At 39.7% G+C, this 22265-nt stretch overlaps 1 long non-coding RNA gene across 2 annotated transcripts in view; it reads right to left on the minus strand.

Annotated features, from left to right (window-relative positions):
* LOC121081494 overlaps positions 1-22265 on the minus strand; it is a 37256-nt gene that overhangs the window by 12029 nt on the left and 2962 nt on the right. For both annotated transcript variants that reach the window (XR_005825708.1, XR_005825709.1), the window contains exon 2: positions 9713-9788. This is a non-coding gene — a long non-coding RNA (uncharacterized LOC121081494). The remainder of the gene's footprint in view (positions 1-9712; positions 9789-22265) is intronic.

Consider the following 22265-nt stretch of genomic DNA (forward strand, 5'->3'; position numbering starts at 1 on the left):
ACCAGTAAAAATACAGGGTTAAGCATAGTTGTGTGACCTGTATTAGCTGGCTGAAAAGGTTCTTTAAAGACTTAACCACAACCTCAGTACTCACCTAGCTACTTATTTTGTTGAGATTTAGGTCAAAGATCAATTACATTTGTAATTATGTTATATATCACAAAAAGGTGATTCTGCAAGAGTCCAAGACCAACATCTATCATTAGCAAAGTTCTTTAAAAAATTAGCTAATTTGAATAGTAATTTTTTTCTTCTTCTGCAGGAAAAATATTTTGAGCATAGTCATATCTGCCACAATGTAATTACTATTATGTAACTACAAATATGTATCATTAAGTAATGTTTCACTCCTAGTGATCTGCACATTTTCACATTTAATTCCATTCAAAATTTTAATGCCAGTGGAAGAAACTTTGTTTGACCTTCTACAACAAAGAATCTGAAAAGGCCTTTCCCTTTTGTTCATTTTGTAGTTTTAACTTTTATTTAGGAAGGTGTGCATGAAATAGACTCGCAAGAGTTCCTGAGCATTTGAACTTACAGAGATTTCCACACAACAGCCTGTTTAACATAAAGATGACCTTGTACATGGCACTGAGTATGGAATTCTGAAATCTGATTTCTACTGCCACTTTAACTTCTGATCTGTTATATGGCCTTGGGCATGTCATTTCAGCTTCCCACGCCCTTAGCTATCCTTCGGTCCTTTACTCTTCCTTGCTATTTGGACTATTAACTCTCTGAGGCAAGGACTTTCATCTTGCAGGTAGGTTTATGATGTCTAGCACAGCTGAAGTCCTGTTAGCCCTTGAGGCAGTGCAATAGTATTAAATAATTTCATCTAACCATGTGGAGTAATTAATTGTGAAGCTGGACAAATAATTCTAACTATATAATGAGGAACATGGTCTCAATAATTTCACAACAGTGTCCCACTAATTGTTATTTCCTTTACCAGAACTGCAGCAGGGAAAGTCAGTAACTGATGGAGATTCATGGTGGAAAGATGAAGATGAAGAAATAAATCCCCAACTTTCAATTTTCAGTGCTTGCTCTGACACTTACTGGCTCCTCTCCAAGCCTCTGGTCTACTAGGGCTGGGAGCCTGATAGCTCTGGGCTGTCTCCTGCCATTGTGTGGTTAAGATGACCATTGTCAGTTTTTCCGGACAGCATCATTCCTAGTGAATTTAAACAGGAATTTGGTGAGGAACTGTACTGGTTTCAGCTAGGATAGAGTTAATTTTCTCCTTAGTAGTTAGTACAGTGCTGTGTTTTGGCTCTGATGTGAGGACAATGTTGATAGGACACTGATGGTTTTAGTTGTGGCTGGGTGACGTTTATACTAAATCAAGGACTTTTCAGTTCCTTGGGCCCTGCCAGCGAGAGGGCTGGAGGGGCACAGGGAACTGGGAGGGGACACAGCCAGGACAGGTGACACAATCTAGCCAAAGAGGTATTCCATACTGTATGACGTCATGCTGAGTATATAAGCTGGATGAAGAAGAAGGAAGGTGGGAACATTTGGCATTATGGCGTTTGTCTTCCCGAGTAACCATTACGTGTGACGAAGCCCGGCTGTCCTGGGGGTGGCCGAACACCTGCTGCCCATGGGAAGTGGTGAATGGATTCCTTGCTTTGCTTTGCTTGTGTGCCCGGCTTTTGCTTTGCCTATTAAATTGTTCTTATCTCAACCCCTGACTTTTACATCCCTTTCCCATTCTCCTCCCCATCCCCCGGGTGAGGGGGACTGAGCGAGTGGCTGCGTGGTACTTGGTGGCCGGCTGGGGTTAAACCATGGCAGGAACACTACGTAAGCATGAAGTCAGAGGGAAGGAGTTGGTAGAGTGTTTCTCTGCCAACAGGTTTCTAGTATCAAGATTTGCCTACACAGTAACAGTCACATTGTCTAGAGCAACTTGCTCTATACTGATCCTATCTGAGTAGGTGAGCTGGACTAGATGATCTCATGAGGTCCCTTCCAACCTCAGCAATTCTGTGATTTATATCCACAGGCCTTCATTTTTGTTTATTGACACCTAATAATTGAATTAATAATATGGGATGTTCACACATTTCCAAATCATGATAACAGTATGAAAATTATTGGATTTCGTTATTCGGGATTGTTAGCCTTAGGAGGAAACATACTTCAGTCAGTAAGCTGGTAAGACTCAACATTCCATGTGGTGTAATACCCTTGAAGCCTATGTAAGCTTTCCAGGGCTAGTATTCAGACTTGTCTTTCTTCTTGCTTTCTAAAATCACTTTCTGGGAACCCTCACAGCTCTGCTGTATTGGTCTAGTATGACCAGAATAAACTTTTTGTATTCCTCTCTGGCCTGACTTTTTAGCTGCAGAACCATGAAAGAGACAAAAAATGCTGATTTATTGTTAGAATTTTAGTAGCAATTCAAGGATCACATGAAGACTTCACTATCTTCTAACTTAAATATACATTTTTTGAAGTCATATATATTTAATTTTGGAGCTGAACTGCTGTTAAACAGGCAGTGGTCTAAGCATAGAAATACTTTACGTTGGTGGACGGGTTTTGTGCTATTCAGACATGGATATCTGTGAAGTAGCAGGGTAAAATATCACTATCACAGTATTTTATTATTTTGTCTGCTTGTTTCTCAAAATGAAAAGACAATACATTCAAATGCCTCTCAGTGTTCCAGAGCTATTTGAACTGCTCTTAAAAATATATTTTAACTTTTCGTCACCTCTGAAGTGGTTAGACAGTTGGACTAGATGATCTTTGTAGGTGCCTTTCAATTGAAATATCCTGTCCTATCCTATCCTATCCTATCCTATCCTATCCTATCCTATCCTATCCTATCCTATCCTATCCTATCCTATCCTATCCTATCCTATCGCAGCATACCAACAAGCATAGGGAATTTATTTAGAATTATTCTAGTGTAAGTCAGAACTCTTAGGAAATGTAGTTTCCAGAAGTAGTGTGTCTCTAGGTCAGGGTTAAGAGCTATCTTGGATGGTTAGAGGTTTTCTTTTGCATTAGTTATGCATAAGCCTGCATTTTACATCCAAGTAAACTGTCTCTTGAAGAATACCTGTGTTTCAACATCAAATACATCAGCAGGTATTGAATTCATAGGCTGACCCTCAGAGGTTTTGCTAGATGTTTTATATTAATACTGAAAAAAGAAAGTAAGTTAATAGTTAATTTCCTAATTTTTGCTGTTCATAAAATAAACTGCACTATGGAGTGTATCAATATGAAATTCATAATATAATTACATGTGTTTCACCAGCACAGTTCATTCTCTTCCATCACTTCCATGACCCAACTAAAGAAAATGCTTTAACCACATGCTCCGGACTGACTGGCTGTGATGGGCTGACCCCGGCTGGACGCCAGGTGCCCACCCAGCCGCTCTGCCGCTGCCCTCCTCAGCTGGGCCGGGGGAGGGGGTGTGATGGGGGGATCCTGGGCAGGGAGGGATCACTCAGCCATCACCCTCACCGGCAAAGCGGGCTCGACTTCGGGAAATTAGCTCCATTTATTACCAATCAAATCAGAATAGGGTAAGGAAAATTAAAAGTAGACCGTAAGCCCCCTCTCCCCTTCCCTTCCCTTCCCCCGCAGGCGCTGTCCCCGCCGCTGCTGCCCCTCAGGGCCGGGGCTCCTCACCCCCGGCCCGGCCCGGCCCGGCCCCCCGCGGGCGCAGCCCCTCGGGCCCAGCCCGGCCCGGCCCGGCCCCCCGCGGGGGCACCGGCCCTGCCCCAGCCCGGCCCGGCCCGGGCTCCTCTCCCCGCGGGGCCGCGGGCCCTGCCCGGAGCTGCTCCAGCGCCGCCGCCCGCGGGTCACGGCCCCCTGCGGGCACCCCCTGCCCCGGGGGGGGCCCTGCCCGGGCTGCGGGGGGGGAGCTGCTCCCCCGGGGGCTCCGCGGGCTGGGGGCACGGCCCGCCCCGCCGGGGGCCGCCCCGCGGGCTGGGGGAGCCGCTGCTGCGGCGCCCGGAGCCCCCCGGCCTCCCCCTGCCCCGGCCCGGGGGCTGCGGGGCTGCTGCTCTCACACACCCCGCTCCTCTCTCCCGCTGCAGGCGCTGCTGGGCAGCAACTTTCCCCCCTGACGAAACGCGTCCCCCCCGCGGCGCCACCACCGTCGCTGAGGGGCTCGGCCTTGGCCAGCGGTGGGTCCCGCTCGGAGCCGCGGGCCTCGGCTCCGCCGGACGCGGGGAACCTTCGGGCAGCTTCTCACAGGAGCCGCCCCTGCAGCACCCCGCTACCAAAACCTCGCCATGCAATCCCAGTACGCTGGTTTAAGACATTTACAGATTTTGATGAAGAGCTATGTACAAGCCCTTCAGATCAGTATAGACTGCAATGGGTAGCATTTATCAGTCTCATATCCAGCGCCAACAGTTGCATATATAAGTTAGTCACTCTAGCTAAATGATCTCTTTGCTTTATAATAGGTGAAGATAAGTAGTTACTTTTAGTATATGACCGTTCAACTCATTTTGTTTACATCCGTATGAGACAATTGAACTATGCCTAGTCCAGTGACTCCTACTAGCACTTTGTTCTGGCCGCTCATTTTTATCCTTGCTTGACTCACCCCAGCTCCCTGGTTGCCCCATCCCAACAAACACTCAAAGGGAAGCATACCTGGGCTTCTTTTAAGGCCGTACATACCCAAGGGCTATAGCAGTGACAAGGCAAAGTACCAGCTTTGCTGTGATAAGCACCGCAGTTTTTTTGTCAGGGGAGGGAGGAATCAGGAGGATTAGGGAAAGTAAACTGAATTGTTTTGCACATAAATACCTATGTGTTTGGCTGGTGTGCTACAAGAGAGATTGCCTCTGGGCTGTTTTATGTGCCAACTGTTTGGGGAATTGTGTTTTGTTGCTGATGTTTTTTATCCCTTTCCTCCCGTTTATGAATTATTGTAGCTTGTATGATCCAGCTTTGGGGGGTGTGTGTGTGTGTGAGGGCATTATTTATTTATTTATTTGCTTATTCAGCTTCTCCTCTTTACCTTATGCACCCCTTAGGAATAGGAAAAGAATGTAATGGCGACCACTGTGTACAAATAAAATCACCTTGGAGGACCCCAGAGAAGGGTGAGGGGTTTAATGAAATTATTAGTACTCAGATATTTTTACACAGCAGCTATTCAGGGAGAGGAAGAATCCACTCTGTCTAAAATAGGAATTTACCAGATCGTATGACAAAACTAAACTAATTATTAACAATAAAAAATAGAAATAAAGAAAAGGTAGGTGGTGCTAATTGAAAAATAGAGAAGGGTGAAAGACTTCAACTACACTGTCTCAGTGATTAGTTAACTTATCTTCTCTCTTGTAATCAGATACATAAATTCCCTTCCTCTTTTAAAAGCAAACTCCAGGTGCTCTGATTTTTTTCGCTGTTTTTCTCTATAGTCTTTGTCCTGCCAGGGGAACGACACAGGAACTGATGTGTCTATTTCTATGCATTATGTATAGACTCTAAGGATGTACTTTCTTTGCTCAGCTGTAGACATCTACTGTGCAGATGTCTTCATCAAAGCTCATCATCCTAATAATCCTCTGTAATCCTTGGAGGGAAATAGTCCATTTTAAGGGTGATTCCTCTCATCATAATGCAATCATTAAAAATATATGAGAGTTCATATACTAGGTCCTTTTCATTTTTTCTTTTTTTCTTTTCTTCTTTGTCCCCCTCTTTTTTTTTTTTTTAATAAGGAAACCTCAGATATAAATTTATGGAATATTCAGCTAAAGACAGGTGAGATAAATCTCAGACTGAGCAATCCACAAACAGGATCATGAGTTTCACCATTAAGACACTTAAAAGTTAGGCACTGTGACTCACCACTGTAAAATCAGTCTCTTTATGGATTTTAGTTACTTGCCTTGACAAAACAGCTGAATTTCTGGAGCCAAAACACTTCTCAGTACTCTTGCAGGAACACAGGAAGGATTCGTATATACCAGAATAATTGTACATAAGATAGTATAACATTTAGACTTAATCCAGAAATATTTGCCTCAACAGTACTCACATAATTCAAGCATGAGGTGTATATCTTGTGTTTTGCAAAACAACTCAGCAATAAGAGCTTCTGGGCCTCAAGCACATGAAAACATCTAAATTTTGTCCATGAGCTGGCTACACTAGATGACCATGAATATTTGTTTAACCAATAATTTGGATCCTTGATCCATTTGAGGTCAGGTACTACAGTTTTCTGGCAAAGTCTAAAGTAAACTCTCACTACAGTGTTTTTTATGCGAACAATTTAAATACGTGCATGCTTTATCACAACAACAACAAAAGCAACAACAAAATAAATTATTGATTTCTGCACAAATTAAGCTCTTTGCTAATTTGCACAGATACAATTGAAACAATAAACTCAATGAGAACAACAAACTGGCTAATTAGCTTAATGATCATTTAATTTTACATTTGGTAATGGATACCCTTTTTTTCCCCTTTACTAATAAGATGTAAATTATAATCAACTGGTTTTAAGTCTTAGAAGTATAATTTTGTGGATTTTAACTGCTATGGAAAACTATGTGATGGAAGATGCATCTCATACTGTTAATAGCAGTGATTCAAACGTGACAGTGATTCTTTGCTTTGTATGTTTGATTGTGTACAGCAGATATCAAAGACTAAACTAGACCAAAATCTGCAAATACAGTCTGAGAAGTAGATGTGCCCTAATATATAATCTTAGCTTTCCACATAGGGCGATAGTGATTATATTGTTGTTCTGTTACTGTATGGGCTGGTCAACGTCACCTGCAAAAAACACAGTGACCTAAAGGCTGTTCTAACTTGTGCCGCAGGGGTATGGCTTACTAGAAGAGGAGAGTGACTGGTATAAGAAAACTCAGCCCATCCAAAATAGGGGCTGCCTTTACCAAGTTAGAGCTAAAAGAGGCTGAGGCAAAGTAGCCAAACTGTAGTTGACTTTCTGGGCTCAAGATCCAAAAAAACCTGCAAGTCTTGACACAGACTTTGAAATGGACTGATTTTCCAAAGTATTTAAAGCCCAACATGCTCCATTCATGTTTAAGTCATTTTCCCATATTAGTATTTTCTTATGTTTTGCATTCTCTAGGTAACCCTACCAACAAATGCTTGCTAAAATCTGTACTGAAAGCAACCTCAGTTAAAGCTTAAGCACAGATTCATTTGAAGATCTGAGTAGACAAAAAAACTACTTAGTCTTGTTATTGGGTCTCACAAATGCTGAAGAAGTAAGAAAGACAATTACCTTTCTACTGATGTTGTATAATAAGCTAGTTTTCACCATTCCAAAATTCTTAGACAACATTATCTTCCTAGGTACTCTTCCAATTTAACTTAATATAAACGTGGAACAAAATTCTCACAATGTTTTGTATTTTCTTGGCTAAATTTCTCTGCTTCATCCACCAATGTCTATGAATTCTCAAGCTGCAGAAGTAGCAGACTTAATTTGACATCAAGGATTTTTTAAAACGGAAATGTAGACACACAAATTCAAACCTTTGGATAAATTGGGAAAAGTTTCCTTTGATAGGCAATTGGAATAAGGAGGGTGCAGATCTCTCCCTAATGCCACTGAATTTACTGAAGGAGAGCTTGGGGGCACAGTAAATTTTGTTGATCAAGACCACGCGATACTCCAGACTTAGAGGAATCTGAATATGAATACTGAGATGAACTTTCCAGCTGGCACCATCCCTAACAATAGATAGCTATCCCCATGCTTTATGGGAATTTGCAGGTAGAGCCACATCAGAACTGTGCTGTCTGAGATGACCTCTATTAAGAACTTCAACATAGTAAAACCCAGTTGTACCAGTCAAATTCTAGCCTGACTAATGGAATGTTGCAAATGCTTTGCTAGCAGGACAAAAGCTATGTGGCCACCTACAGCTTTCTGTCAAGACTTTAAAAAGAAATACCAACTGTGCTATAATAAGAAATCAGCTTGCCAAAACATTCCAAAAAGCAAAAGCTTCCAACTCACTGAAACTCTACTTAAGTTATTATATGCTTGAATGGCCCCTGGAACAACAGATAGCTGTGCAATTAATGCAAACCTTGTCATCCTTCTCCACCTCCCTTGTCTCTGCACAGGCCAGTAATGAGGCTCCTTTAGACACAGAATGTGTGCAAAAGCCCTGACAAACCACCTCAGTATGTAAAAAAAGCTGAGGGGAACGGCAGGAAACATGACCGCAGTTACAAATAATGTCAGCCCTTTCTATACTCACAACTTTGGCTTTTGGAGTCAGTTTGCAGTGAGCTGGAAGGATGTATGCTCAACTGTTGCAAAGTACCTATCTCCAAGGGAAATATTTTCACTTTGAGGAACAAAGCAACACAGTCACAAGGGGAAAACTTGCTCTTTTTCATAGACTAGTCATTTCCCTGGTAGGATCTATTGTATGTCAAGTGGAATAATTACTGTCCGAAGTTTCCTGTTCAGATGAGAGAGCATTAGCTGGTAAACCATTTCCTAATCAATTCTAAAACAAACAAACAAAAAAAAAAATAGAAAAAAATTAAAAAAGAAAGCACACCTGTTTTCTAAAATTACCAAATAAAACACAGTGCTGAACCTTCTGAACAACTCAGTTTTGAATCACCCAGCTTTAGAACAGACTTGTTTCATAGACTAATCACATGCTTTATTCACTCTCTTCTTGCACAGCTCTTTTTATAGAGCCTAATTTTGCAAATTACTCCACTGTGCAATTGACCTCACTTCTAGAAAATACTGTCTTTCTTAAATATTCTACCTTGGTCTTTTCAGTTTGAGGACATTATTCCCTGTAATACCATCATTAACCACCTTAAATAGTTCCTCCAGCAATTTCATGTTATCAAGTATTTATAGACAGTTACCATCATCTTTATTTCTTGAGAGAGGTTCATATAGCTTCATAGCTTCATAGATTATGAAGCCAGAAGGGACCATTGTGAACATCTCATCTGACCTCCCTCATAACAGAAGTCATAGGACTTTCCTAAATTAATTCTGTTTGAACTAAAACATATCTCTTAGAAAATTTTGATTTAAACATTTCTAGTGTTGGTGAATCTACCAAAACCCTAAGTAGGCTGTTCCAGTGCTTAACTACCCTTCCTGTTAAAAGAAAAGTATGGCTTCTTTCTGGTCTGAATTTCTGCAGCACTGAATCTCGGCAAGCACAGTACCTTTCCATTACATGGATAAGCACCCAAATGATAACACAAGAGGTGAGAGGGGAGTATCTTCCAGTTTTGATTGGTGGGTGCTTTTCCAGTCCAGCTTGGCAAGGCAATCTTGTACCTATGAAAGGGGCAAAAGGTATTCAGAAGGACTAGGTCTGTCCTGAATTATCTGTGTGTTTCTGATTCTGTGGCCTAATTCACTTCATTAGTATTGCTGTGCTAAAAAAAAATATATTACCAGTTTGGGGGTTTTTGGCTGCCACTGTGAAAAGAGACAGAAGCATACATGAATATTTAATGTAAAGTGATACATTTTAGGAGTCTGAGTAGGGCATTCAGGTTTCCATTCTCAGCGCTCCCATACACACCTTTTCAGCAAGTCACCCAACCTCTTGTGCATCAACTCACTTTCCTCCAGTTAGATTCACTAACCAGACAGTTGTGTCTCAAAGATGAAGTAATTCATACCTATGAAGCATTTAGAGAACTTTTGGTGAAAGATGTAATGCATTATTACCATTGCAGATGGTGAATTTTCCTCTCCTGTTTTTCATGCTTGTTGAACCAATTTTCAATTGGTGTTTCTTGATTTCCTGTGTGTGAAGAGATCACAAAGCATCAAAAGTAGTTTCTTCTTTTGTTCTTATTTGCAGTCCTTATCACTCCCCCTAGAATTACAGTACCTGCTTGCAATCATGTAGCATTACCTATTGAGAAGCAACTGACTGCTGTAAGAATGGACTAAAAATAAAGATGCCACTGCAGCTGTAACACAGAATGGCACATTTTGAAGTTGTTTATACTTGTTTTGTGCAAACCAAGATCAGGAATTTCATCCGTTACAGAACATGAACTTGCTAAACACAAATCTTTCCTAGCCAAAAACGTCACTATGAAGCTGTAATCCTGAACAAGCAGATATAAATAAAATGGAAGTGAGCCTAATGAAGATATTGAATCTTATAGAGATGTAGCTGTATTAGAAATGAGATTTGTTAGGAAAGGCATGCTCAACTGTGGAGCCAAATTCAACATTCCACTCTGTGCATGACTATGAGATAAGGAAGAGCTTGGGGTGCTACAGAGAATATTTTGGAAAGAAACAAACCTTTATTTCTCCCATTGGATCACTTTAAACCCATTGCTTAAGAGGGCTGTATGCTGGGGGGGATGGGGGAGGCAGGGAGGAAGCTTCTAAATGAGTGCAGTTTTAAAATGGCTTTGTTGAATATTGTCACAAAATCTGCATTTACAATTAAAAGCTTTCAGCCTCCTTTCAGGGAGTAACTAAAGGTGCGATTCATCTGCCTCAACCTAACCTTCTGAATCTGAATCTGAGATGGTCATCGACAGCTACTTGATATGAATATAAGGAAATGGGCAACAGCTGGATATCATTCATCCCATCCTAAGACAGGGACTTAAAATAGATGTATTTCTTCCAGTCATCCATTTCACTCAACTGATTATAGACAGTTCTTCGAACAACTAGCTCAGACTTAGACATCAAATTTTTATGTATCTACGGTTAGACTAGACCAGGGGTCCTCAAACTTTATAACCAGGGGGCTGGCTCACGGATGAAGTGGCAGGGAGTCATCTGCGGCTGCTTGGTTTCCCCCCCCAGCCCCTGGTGGGGGGGTTCTGTAAATACCAGGGGCCGGATTGAGGACCCTCGGGGGCTGTATCAGGCCCGCAGGCCATAGTTTGAGGACCCCTGGACTAGATGGACTAGATGAATCCTAACCCTAAACCCATCTAGATAATCTTAAAGTAGGAATAGAGTTGGAGCTCCTTCAAATTAGAAGAAATTAAAGGCAAAATGTAACTTTCCTATTTAGTCTCCTATGTTCATACCACTGATTTCCCCTGGGAGAAAACAAAAACAAAAACAAAAACAAAAATGCGTGCGCACACACACACACACACTCCTCAAAAAAAAACAACCAACACCCAAAAAATAAAAAAAAACCAACCAAACAAGAAAACCAATCAACCAAACAAAAAAACCAAACAAAAATAACCAAACATCTGCTCTTCACCTTCAGTGTTAAGCACTGGTGTGGTTTGTAAACATCAGATTTTTACTCTTTTCAATCTAATAAATTACAGATGTGTAAAATCATTCCTTTCTTCACTAAATTCATACACATGTTGAAACTAAAACTTTGTATGGAAAGGACTTGGTGATTTGTCAGTTATATTGATCGAATTGCATATAAAACAAGTGTGCAACAGACAGTGCAAGGCAGAGCATGCTCATTTCTAAAATTAATCATGTATGTTAGAAGCCTTACATTTTTTTTTGCTCTTGTTGTTATGAATCAGTATGCATCACTATTTTCTACTTTGAAAATCCAAGTATGATGTTATTAAGCAAAGATAACTGCTCATAGTTATTAACCTCATTCATAACAAATCATAATATCCCTTTTTCATTCACAAATATTTTGTGATTAACTCTATTTTGTATGAATCTCTAACCATATCTAACAAATGTTTCTCTTGAATACCTCCCTATATTCAGAAAGCTTAATATAGGAGTTTGCTAAATGGGTATATCTTGTGTGATTGGTCATTTTAGTCTTGTTGTAATTACAGTTCATCAACTGGGCCAAGATAATTGGGGAAAAAAAACCCAAACAAACAAACAAAAAAACCCCAAAGTAACAAACCACAAAACTATCAGTTCTTAGCTAGATACTGACAATTAAAAATTAAGGTCATCAGCTTTGGGAGAAATGCAGGGCATTTGCCTCATGACTTCAGCATTATCCGGGGCATTGTTAACACAAAACAGTGATTTGTAATGTTGTTTCTGACTACCTTTAAACATCTTCCAAGAGAGTAGGTTATCACTTCATCACTTTTTTGTGCCTGTAGTAGAGTCTTGTAGAACATATTTTGCAGGAGGAATCTGGAAATGATACACCATAGCCACACAGAATTACTTTGGATTGCATGGACCTGCCGAACCCTAGCTGAAAATGGTTAAACCAGGACTTCTGTGAAGCATCCCTGGCTTTCAAAACCTGTTCTGTCATTTTTGGACATGGAGGAGTAAAAGATTACCTCTGCTCAGATTCTGAAACATCATCTTTAACAGAAGTTACTGATTTTACAGATTTAGCACTGGAAAGTAAATGCTTCTGTCTTGGTGGAAAAAAAAAAAAGTTTGAAAAAGACATTTCTTCTTTGGCAGGTACAGGGCATCTTGGTTGCTGTGAATACCAATCTAGCTGTAAGAAAGGCCTCAGTTCCCTCTCAAAATCAGCAAAATTAAGCTCAGCACTATCAATGGCATTCTTTATGCTGGGCACAATTTACCAAGTACCTTTGCAGGATGTGCCCTTACTCTGTCTAAGTCTCATTTTGGTTTGGTTTTGGTTTTTTTTTTCCCCCCCAGCTGTGAAATAGGAAGAATCCATTTTAGCTTCCTCATGCTACGTTGACAGGTGCTGGGATAAATAGATATTGCACCTTCTCACAATTCCATAAATAAATTACTTTAGTTTTATACTAAATTCTTATTTTTACATAGAGATTTTTCTGCTTATTTGGCTCCTAATCTGTTGAAAGCATTGCAATTAACATTATATCCTAGAGGAATAAGGAGAGAGAGGTAATTCAGAACTCTGAGTCCCCAGATCTCATGCCTTCCCTTTTAGGACCCCATGTCCACACAATATTTGGTATGTTCTTCCATCCCAGCCAAGTGGATTTTGCCAAGACCTCAGGGGCAGGAAATTCCAGATAGTATTTACAGCTAAGAATATGTGTAAGAAGGGAGGGATGGCAAGGGATAGAGTATATTTATTTAAGCTCTAGCCTATTTTCATTTCCTGGATTTTGTCTACATGCTTTACTGAGCCTCTACTCAGAAATTAGACTGCTCTTTAAATCTTATGGCCTGCTTTGACTTTGAAGCTGTTTCAAAAGCTGGCAGCTTGGATGTGGCACAGCCATGCGGGCGTATTTTAAAGTGTCAGAGCTAATACTACGATCTTCAGTGTTGGAAAAGAAATGTAATTTGCTTTGAGGGCTGGACTTATTATTGAGAAACATTGTTGTAATCCAAATTTTTCATTAAATTGCTCTCCCTTCCTCTTTCCTTCTATTGCTCCCTCTCTTTCCCTCTGTCTCCCACACACATGAACTCATGCACACTTACAATCACAGGCACAGTTGTATCTCATTCTTTTTCTCTTCCAGTGCCTCTTAATACAGAAAGACTTCAGCCTTGCTATTTCAAAGGGAAGTGGCAGCTTGATTTAAATATGTCATTAAAAAGAAGATAGCAATTCTGAAATCTTCTAGATATTATTTCGTTATTTGCTAGCTTTCCAAAATAAAATGGCCCATTTTACTGCTTAAGCATAAGCCAGGGTGTGTTAAAACCCTGATCCAATAATCTCAGTGCATGAAGCCTTTCATTTTGCACAAAACAAAACATTGATTATGCATACTGTGCCACACCCTTACACTTTCAGAAAATGAGATGTCTTTCGTTTACAGTGCTTGTTGAAGATAAAGGATGAGAGGGGAAGAAAATGATAAAGGAAAATTTTCCTGTAGTCAAAATAATATGTCTTTCAGAACTCTGATTCTGTGATTTGTCCTTTAACATTTTAGGACCCTAAGCAGAAAGACTAGAGTTAAAAGAGCTGTGGCAATTCCCACCACTAGCATTACAGAATGCACAGCTAAGTATTTCCCCAAAGTAGTTACTCCAGCACCGGCATGACATTCATTCAACTCAGTCTTGTAATCACATAGTGCGTCAATGTTAAAGCAATATCTTTAACACACCTGCCTCCTTGGCGCCAGGACCTCTGATTAGGGACCTCCAATGCAATGCTGTTGATGAACAGCTGGTGGCAGGAGGATCGTGCTTTTCAAATGAATCTATAATCTGCATTTGAGATGAGTTTGGATGTCACATCAACAGCTGTAGAGTGGACCATACCCACCAGGTAAAGAGCAGTAACCACATAGTCGCTTGTCCAGATGTGTGGTATAGGATATACACAAATATACACATATATATGTATTTTTCTCCATTATTACATGGTTTGCTAATACCAAGCTAACACACTCTTATTTAGTATGCCATTTGCCACAAAGCTGGCACCTTTGCCTATTATCGTGAAGAAACCCCAAACAAGTAGAAATACCATTCTCTTGGGTCTGATATTGTCATGAATGCCAAGATAAAAAGTATTGCCTTTCACTAATTTTTGAAAGAACTCAGTGACTACTGAATCCCTAAGAAAACAAAAAGAAACATCAGCCCTGAGCACATAACTATTTTACCAGCATTGGTCTTGCTTTACTTTCATTAAATGACTGTAAGTGGAGCTGTAAGAGTAAGGCTGGGCATCATAACTGTTTGAGGCAATCACTCAAATAAATATGTAGACATCTTTCCAAAGTGGAGGAGGAAGGTGAATGTCTTAAAGTTCTCTTTTCTCTAAAAGTTAAATTAATTCTGCTTAGTATGATTATACTATTTTAACCATGCTGAGTCCCTGTTCCTTTGTTTTATTGTCTTGCTCTTTTTACAAGTAAAAAAAAAAAAAAGAGCTAGGTGTTTTAATTCTGTCTTAAGGCTTTAAAATTATGACATTAGTTTTATTAATTACTGATTTTATAAATCATATAATTAGTACACATTAATCAATGCATATTTTGAAGCTATGGGAATAAGGTTTTTTTCAAGTGTAAATTTAATTCTTAGAGAAAAGCAGAAGCACTGAAAAGAAAACCCTAAATCAGTTTGTCTGTAGATAATAGTAGTAAGAAAAACATCTTCTTATTATCAGCATCTGTCTTGGCAAAGTTTAATAACAAATTCAGTGTCCATGGATGCTGACACTTTATAGTTTGTTAATGAGAGAAGAAATTATAATTTATCTGTATTTCAAATTGTCATCAGGTATCTTCTTGAACAATCAATGCATTTTAATACTTGTTCCCAGGGAGAAATGCATTTGTCTTCCAAAGATATGAAAATTAGCTAAGAAATCTATGAGATAAGGACATACTGGGGTTTTGATATCTTTTGCTTATATTTTCTCTTTCTGTCTCTCTCCTTATGTACATATGTATGTATATACACACACACTTGTTCTGCATATTTATATATGCATATATGTGTATGCATATGTATATATGTATTCGGATACACATGGACAGAGCGTATCTGAATCAGCAATAACTATAATAGCCTGAGTATTACTCATAATACAGTTACTGCACAATTTTTTATTTCTGTCTCCATGTATGTATCTGTGTACATTTGCATGTGTACATGTGTGTATAATGAAGAATCTGCTTAGTGCTGCCTTTCTTCACTCTTGCTTGCAGTTGAACTGGATGGGTCCCAGAGCAAAAAGAACAGTAACTAATCCAGCGGGCCACCTACAGCCCTTGAGGTTGTTGAACATCAATAGGATTATCTTGAAAAACATAAAGAAGAGAAAAAAATATTTGGTTTCCATGCAGACAAAACCTAGTTTTTTGGTTTGTTTGTTTTTTTGACTAAATACTCTCAGTTTTTCATTGCTTTTCACCTTGCCCTCTGTCTACATTGCCTGGACTCTGCTTAGGCCATCATGCAAATTTTAGCCAATACTGTGACTAAATATACCACATAAATCATGCTTCTGTTTAACCAAAGGTACCCCTTCATTTTTTGACCAAATTAGAATAGCTTCCCATTTTATCTGTACCTGTATACACTAGCCATATGTCTGTTCCTTGTACTGATGTAACAATGTTATTACGATGTTAATATGTATGCAACGTTGATACTAATGTGTATGCAGCACTGTGTAGAAGTATGCTTTTTTTGAAATGGAGAAACCGAGTTGTACCCAAATTTTTAAGCTCAGCTACAGATTTACGTCTGAAAGCCATGTGTAAAAGTTAAATAATGCAGTAACAGTAATAATTATTATTCTAAATTACTCCATTTTGTTTGGGTAAGATTTCAGTTTGCCACTCAGTCTTTTTACTAAACCATGTATATTCTGACCTTGACTTTAAAACTACCGTTAGGCAATTTTTCCTAAACTTTTTCAAAGATTTCTCTTTTAGAAGGACTAATATTTAGTGTTTTTGAGGGCTGAAAATATAAATATGGTCATTTTCACAGATAGGCTTGAGATAAGAAAGGCTTAGAAATGGCTTCTGCACAAATATAAGCATTTCCTCTCTTCCCATCCCTGTCCCATTTAAGAATAAGTAGCAACAAAAAATGTTTCTTAACACCCAATGGTGTACTTAACGCTGGCAGAAGTATGTGTCTTCTATAGATTTATGGTGAGAAACGTCAATATCAAAGTGTTTGTGACAGCTCTTATCTCTCCTCTATTGGGCTGCATGTGTATTAAAAGCTGAAAGCTAACTTGCTTTTTCTTATTTTATGTCTGGTTTTGTGGCTCAGACCATTCAACCATCACAACAAGGTTGCACGGACACATGGTGGATGTATAAGTGGAATAATAGAAGTTTGGTCACTTACCTGAAATATTGAGCATTCACTAATTTTTTTTTGAAAAAAATCATAGCAAAGATTAAAAAAAAAAAGAGAATAGCAGTACTGGTTCAGATCAGGAATTATGCTTGTCCGTATTGCTTCTCTAATAGTGACCATGAAAGATGCCTAGTGAAGAGCAAAAAGACGGCAAGCTAGCAATAATATATTGTATAATTAAACTGCATGGAAGGTGCCACTACCCTGAGAAATATCTGTGAATGTATGTGGGTGGTCCTATATAAGGGTTAAACTCAACCTGCAAGTTAGGCTTAATCATTCACTGCCTTATCAATGACTGCTTCAGAAATCACATTCTGGAAAATAAAATCAATTAATCAAAATAAAAATGCCTTTGAAAACATTTCTGACCAATGCCACCGATGGATCAGATCTTCCGCATACCCTAAGAAAAAGCATTATAAAGAAGATGCTTATCAGGTAACCTCAGAGGTGCTAAGTCAAAATCTGCCATCCAAAACCAGAACTGCGGTAACAATTCAGGAATCCAGAGCCATGTTTGCTAGTACGGATGTGTGCAACTGCTTTTCTGTACATGCATAGTTGTGTAAATATAAGAAGCACCACCTCGAGGTGAATGTGAACTGAGAAGGGAGGACATCCATGTGGTCCCGTGTCATCACCATGTATTGATTAAAGCAGTAACAGTCATTTCCACTTCTACAGCATTTTCATTCAAGGACTTTCACAAGCTTTACTTCAGTTACCTGTACAACAGCTCTGTGAAGTTGCCTATGTAATAACAAGTCTGGATCAAGCTCTGCTACTGTCGTCATTCTCACTGCCTCTCTCTCTATCTCTTGCTGTTGGTGCCTAATTTGAAGTGTGGTTCTGCACCACTTACTCTGATGAAGCTATATTTAGTCATACAGGTACTCATCGTAGAGAAACATCAAGGACATCTGTGTCTGGCAGGCACTGAGCTTTGATTCTGAAGGGCTGAACTGGCTTCCCTGGGGCAGAAACCCCATCTAAGGCCTCTGTGCCCCTGAAACCCACCAGACAAGCACAGCTAAAACGGCTCCCTTCTGCCTTTACTGTGAAGTACTTCTGTTAAGACCTTGTTTACTTTTATACTGTTTCTACATCTGCCTGGGAACACTGTATGTTACCACAATATAAAAAATAAAAACATGCTACAGACTTGGTATCACTGCCATTTCTTCAAGAGACTTTTCAGTGCAATTCATGGTAAAGTATTATGGAAAACAATAGAGCCATAGCTATAACATTAAAATAAGGGTGATATTTTCAACATTACTATGTTGTTATGCAACAAATAAAACAGAGGTTGATTTATTGCAGTGCACCGAGTGGGGCTTGTATTCCACTCACTAGTACCACTTCATCCCCCACAGCACATTGTATGGACTGACTTCCTAGCTCCCTCCTTTCCATCTTCCCTAATTCAGGACAAGGATGTGCTTATCCTTGACAGCAGTACAGTTTTATAGAATTTTAAGGCTAAAAAGGATCATTCTACTATTTATTGTCAGACAGCTAGGATTCCATTTATGATAGTTCTTGCTAGGCTAGTACTTGCTAGGCATTCTAACCCTCAGAAAACATGTAAACACAGACGAAAAAAAACACCAAACAACAAAGCAAGTTTCAGGAACAAGCCATTTGTAATCTGTACTGCTGGAATAAAAACGCAGTTCAGCTATTTAAAAAGATCTACAGTCCTTCCCACTATCTAAACAACTTCCAGGGGAAAGGCTTTATCCCAAGAACAAAAGGAATGGAATCAGAAAGCCACCGTTATTAGCAGAGGTTGTGTAGAATTAAAATCCTCTGCTTGGTAAGGCTGTATTCTTTTAATTGAATAGATTGAGATAGCAGAAACAGCAGTCCTCCAGTTCTGACAACTCAGAAGACTAAGTTAAAAAAAAAAAATAATGAAATTACTCCTTTACATCAGTTGTTTGTGAACTCCTCCCCACGTTCTTTGAGTAGGATTTCTACAAGTAAATTAGCATGCCCGGCTGTTTGTGTGTGTCAGGGAGACACCTGTTAAACCAGTGTGACACTTGCAACTTCTGCTCAAACAAGGCTTGTGCCTAGCACAAGTGTATCAGCCTTCACCTACATGCAGTAACTGAAGATACAGGATGGCTTCTGCCTGTGCAAACCGTTGCTGGCACATTAGCCTGTGATGTTCATGTAAGGTTGGTGCCATGAGAATGAAGGGTCTTCTGATTACTTATGGCCATCTGCATGAACTCCACGTCTGCTGGATGACTGAATGTCTGACCTTTCCTCCCAGTGATTCCTTTTCTATGGATGTCAGTGCCGTACAAAGGAATGCCAATTCCTAAGGGCCTTGCGCTGTAGTATGTGAGCAAAGCATTTGTATTTTTGATAATTTGAGTGGTTCTGGATATCAGGCAAATAAAGCTCTGTCTTAATTTTGTTCATCTAATGTAGCTCTCTGTCAATGAGCTACATCAAGTTACTTTTGCAATGCCAGAAAAAAACCAACAAACAACTAAATTCAGTTTTCCTGAAAATTCTTTCCCTCAAGACACTTGTTTCCTTTTTTTAAGAATAAGGGGAATGGTGGTAGCTCAGATCCGCCTATGCAGTTATTTGTGGCAAGTGCCAGTTTCTGCTGAGTGACTCTTCTGTGGTATGTAAAAGTACATTTATCCCTTGAGCACTGATGGTGTTAGTGCACCTACCTAAGGAAATCTGTAAAGGATGAATTAATATTTCTAGGGTATTATGAAGATCACAAGATAAGTGCTAAGATAATTGCTAGATTTCATATTATTATTGAGTCACAGCATTGCTTACATCACTGAGTCATACTGCATTTCTGATAGGATTAAATGACACATCAGATGTAGATGGTGAAGTACTGTCAAAAAAAAAAAAAAAAAAAAAAAAAAGATTGCCATAACACCATAATCATGCACTTTACAGTATTTTCTGTATTTGTGGTGAATCAGAAAATTACATCAACGGGGGCAAAAAAAAGGGATAGGTTGGCACAATTCTATACCTACAGAATGCAGTTTGGTTTTCTTTTCTTTTCCCTTTACCCCCTTTTTCCCTTTTCCCTTTACCCCCTTTTTCCCTTTTCCCTTTTCCCTTTCCCTTTACCTCCCCTTTTCCCCTTCCCTTTTCCTCTCCTCTTCCCTTTTCCTCTCCTCTCCTCTCCCCTTTCCCTTTCCCTTTCCCTTTCCCTTTCCCTTTCCCTTTCCCTTTCCCTTTCCCTTTCCCTTTCCCTTTCCCTTTCCCTTTCCCTTTCCCTTTCCCTTTCCCTTTCCCTTTCCCTTTCCCTTTCCCCTTCCCTTTCCCTTTCCCTTCCCTTTCCTTATCCTTTCCTTCTAAACATTTCAGCAGTACGTGTATCACAGAAAGTGCATCTCATATTTGTCATGCCTTGCATGCACGCGCACACACACACACACACACACCTCCCACACGCACAAATAAATAGACTTGCTTATACAAAAAGTGTTCAAGGAAAAGGCTGTGTTTGCCTGAAGCAGAGGCCAGATGCTTTGACTTCCAGCTTTCTTCCATCAAAGCTGTGCAGTTTCGAAATTAAAATCTACAGCAATAATGAAACATATTAAAATGCATGCAAAGTCTTGAGGGCTTATAATATGCTAAAAACTGGCAATGCATGTTTACATCCATATATCAACTTGGATGTGCTGAAAAGATTTAAAGTGTAAAATATGCAAATATGTGTCATATTGTCACACTTGGTCTCCCTAATGGAACTCCCTTTCATCTCAACTCTCCTTAATTTCATGAATATTGCATGCCCCTCACACCTTTTACTCCTGCTGTTGCTAGGCTGAGAAGATTATGAAAATATGTTAATAGTAACTTTCATCAAATAAAAGTTGCAATATTCTAAATAATAAAAAAAAATGTCTCTTAAAATACAAATGGTTGAGGTTTTTTTAAGCTGTTTTATTTTCCACTGGAAGCTCAGTTAACTACTGGCCGATTAAATTAATAAGGAAATAGTGGGCAAATGATAAAAAACTTTTCATGTAAATTGGCGGACTCAGCAAATGTGCACGTGTGTGTGTGTGTGTGTGCATGTAAATGTGATAAACATCTTGGGTAGATCTACCTGGACAAAGAACCTGGAAAGAATTTCATTTTTGTCGTACTTCTGTTTAGGCATTAGAGTCTTTCCTCAGTGTCTTTGATTTACGAGGCCTCTTAAGCAAGTAAAAATTTTAAATTTTTCCTCACAATCATTGTACAGACCCATTCTTCTAAAGTTTTCGGAATCCAGCACTCCTTTGATGAAAAGAGCTCCTTGGGTATTTGGGGCCAAAACCTGGAGCTAAAATGTAATTTAGAGAAGTAATTTTTCAAAAGCCTGTATATTTTTAAATAGTATGCATTATTTCTAGTGGCTTGCCAATTTTTTCTTGGCATTTGAGTTAAGTCTTCAGATTAATGCAAAACATTTCCAGTGTATTATTCTTCTGCTATTAGAAGAATTCTTTCTGTTTTCAGGTTTTAGAGGGAAAGGTTTGAGGGGAGGAGAGGGGAGGGGAGAAGAAGAGAAGAGAAGAGAAGAGAAGAGAAGAGAAGAGAAGAGAAGAGAAGAGAAGAGAAGAGAAGAGAAGAGAAGAGAAGAGAAGAGAAGAGAAGAGAAGAGAAGAGAAGAGAAGAGAAGAGAAGAGAAGAGAAGAGAAGAGAAGAGAAGAGAAGAGAAGAGAAGAGAAGAGAAGAGAAGAGAAGAGAAGAGAAGAGAAGAGAAGAGAAGAGAAGAGAAGAGAAGAGAAGAGAAGAGAAGAGAATGAGGTCACAAGAAAACAGGTGATGTAGACATCATACTGGCAATGACTTATTTTAATAAGGTCACAGGATGGCTTAAACAACTGTGTAGGTATAGAGAACTCTCTGCAGGTGTAGTGTTGCCTTAAAAACACATGGGCAATAGTATCTTTGTATATATATCTTCCCACTTTGGGTGGGAAGAGGTGACTATAACTGGTCACAGAGAGAAACATGGCCATTTCTGGGGGAAATGAGGGAAGGCAAGGCAAGATACAGAGCTGGATGTTGATGTGGGTTGATGATGTGACATTTATTAGACTGTCATGGGAACACCTCCACAGGCTGCCCCTTGCAGCAGAAGCACTGAGGAAAAGGCCTGGACCCCAGCTGGCTTTGGTGATGGTTATGTCCACCCCCACGGAAGGAGACGATCACTGCCTGAAAACATCGCACCTTGTAAAACCAGAGTGACACACTAGACATCTTCCCCTTTGCAGCATTCATCCAGCTACATTTTTGAAATCTAGCAATTCATTAACAGCGTCAGCTGCAATGGGCTAATAACATAAAGAGTAAAAGGTCTGCTTGGTTGCTGTTTCCTTTATTTAAAATCAAGGGGAAAAAAACCCCAAACCACCCAAGGAATGTTTTCTAGGTGTGTCTGCTGCAGCCTTCCTACAGCGACAGAACTCTCACGTGAAATGGGCCTTTTATTTTGTAGAAGAAACTGCAGCTCCGCCTTAGTTCATGTGCT

The sequence above is a fragment of the Falco naumanni genome, chromosome Z (genome assembly GCF_017639655.2).
Source record: "Falco naumanni isolate bFalNau1 chromosome Z, bFalNau1.pat, whole genome shotgun sequence".
Taxonomy (NCBI): Eukaryota; Metazoa; Chordata; class Aves; order Falconiformes; family Falconidae; genus Falco; species Falco naumanni.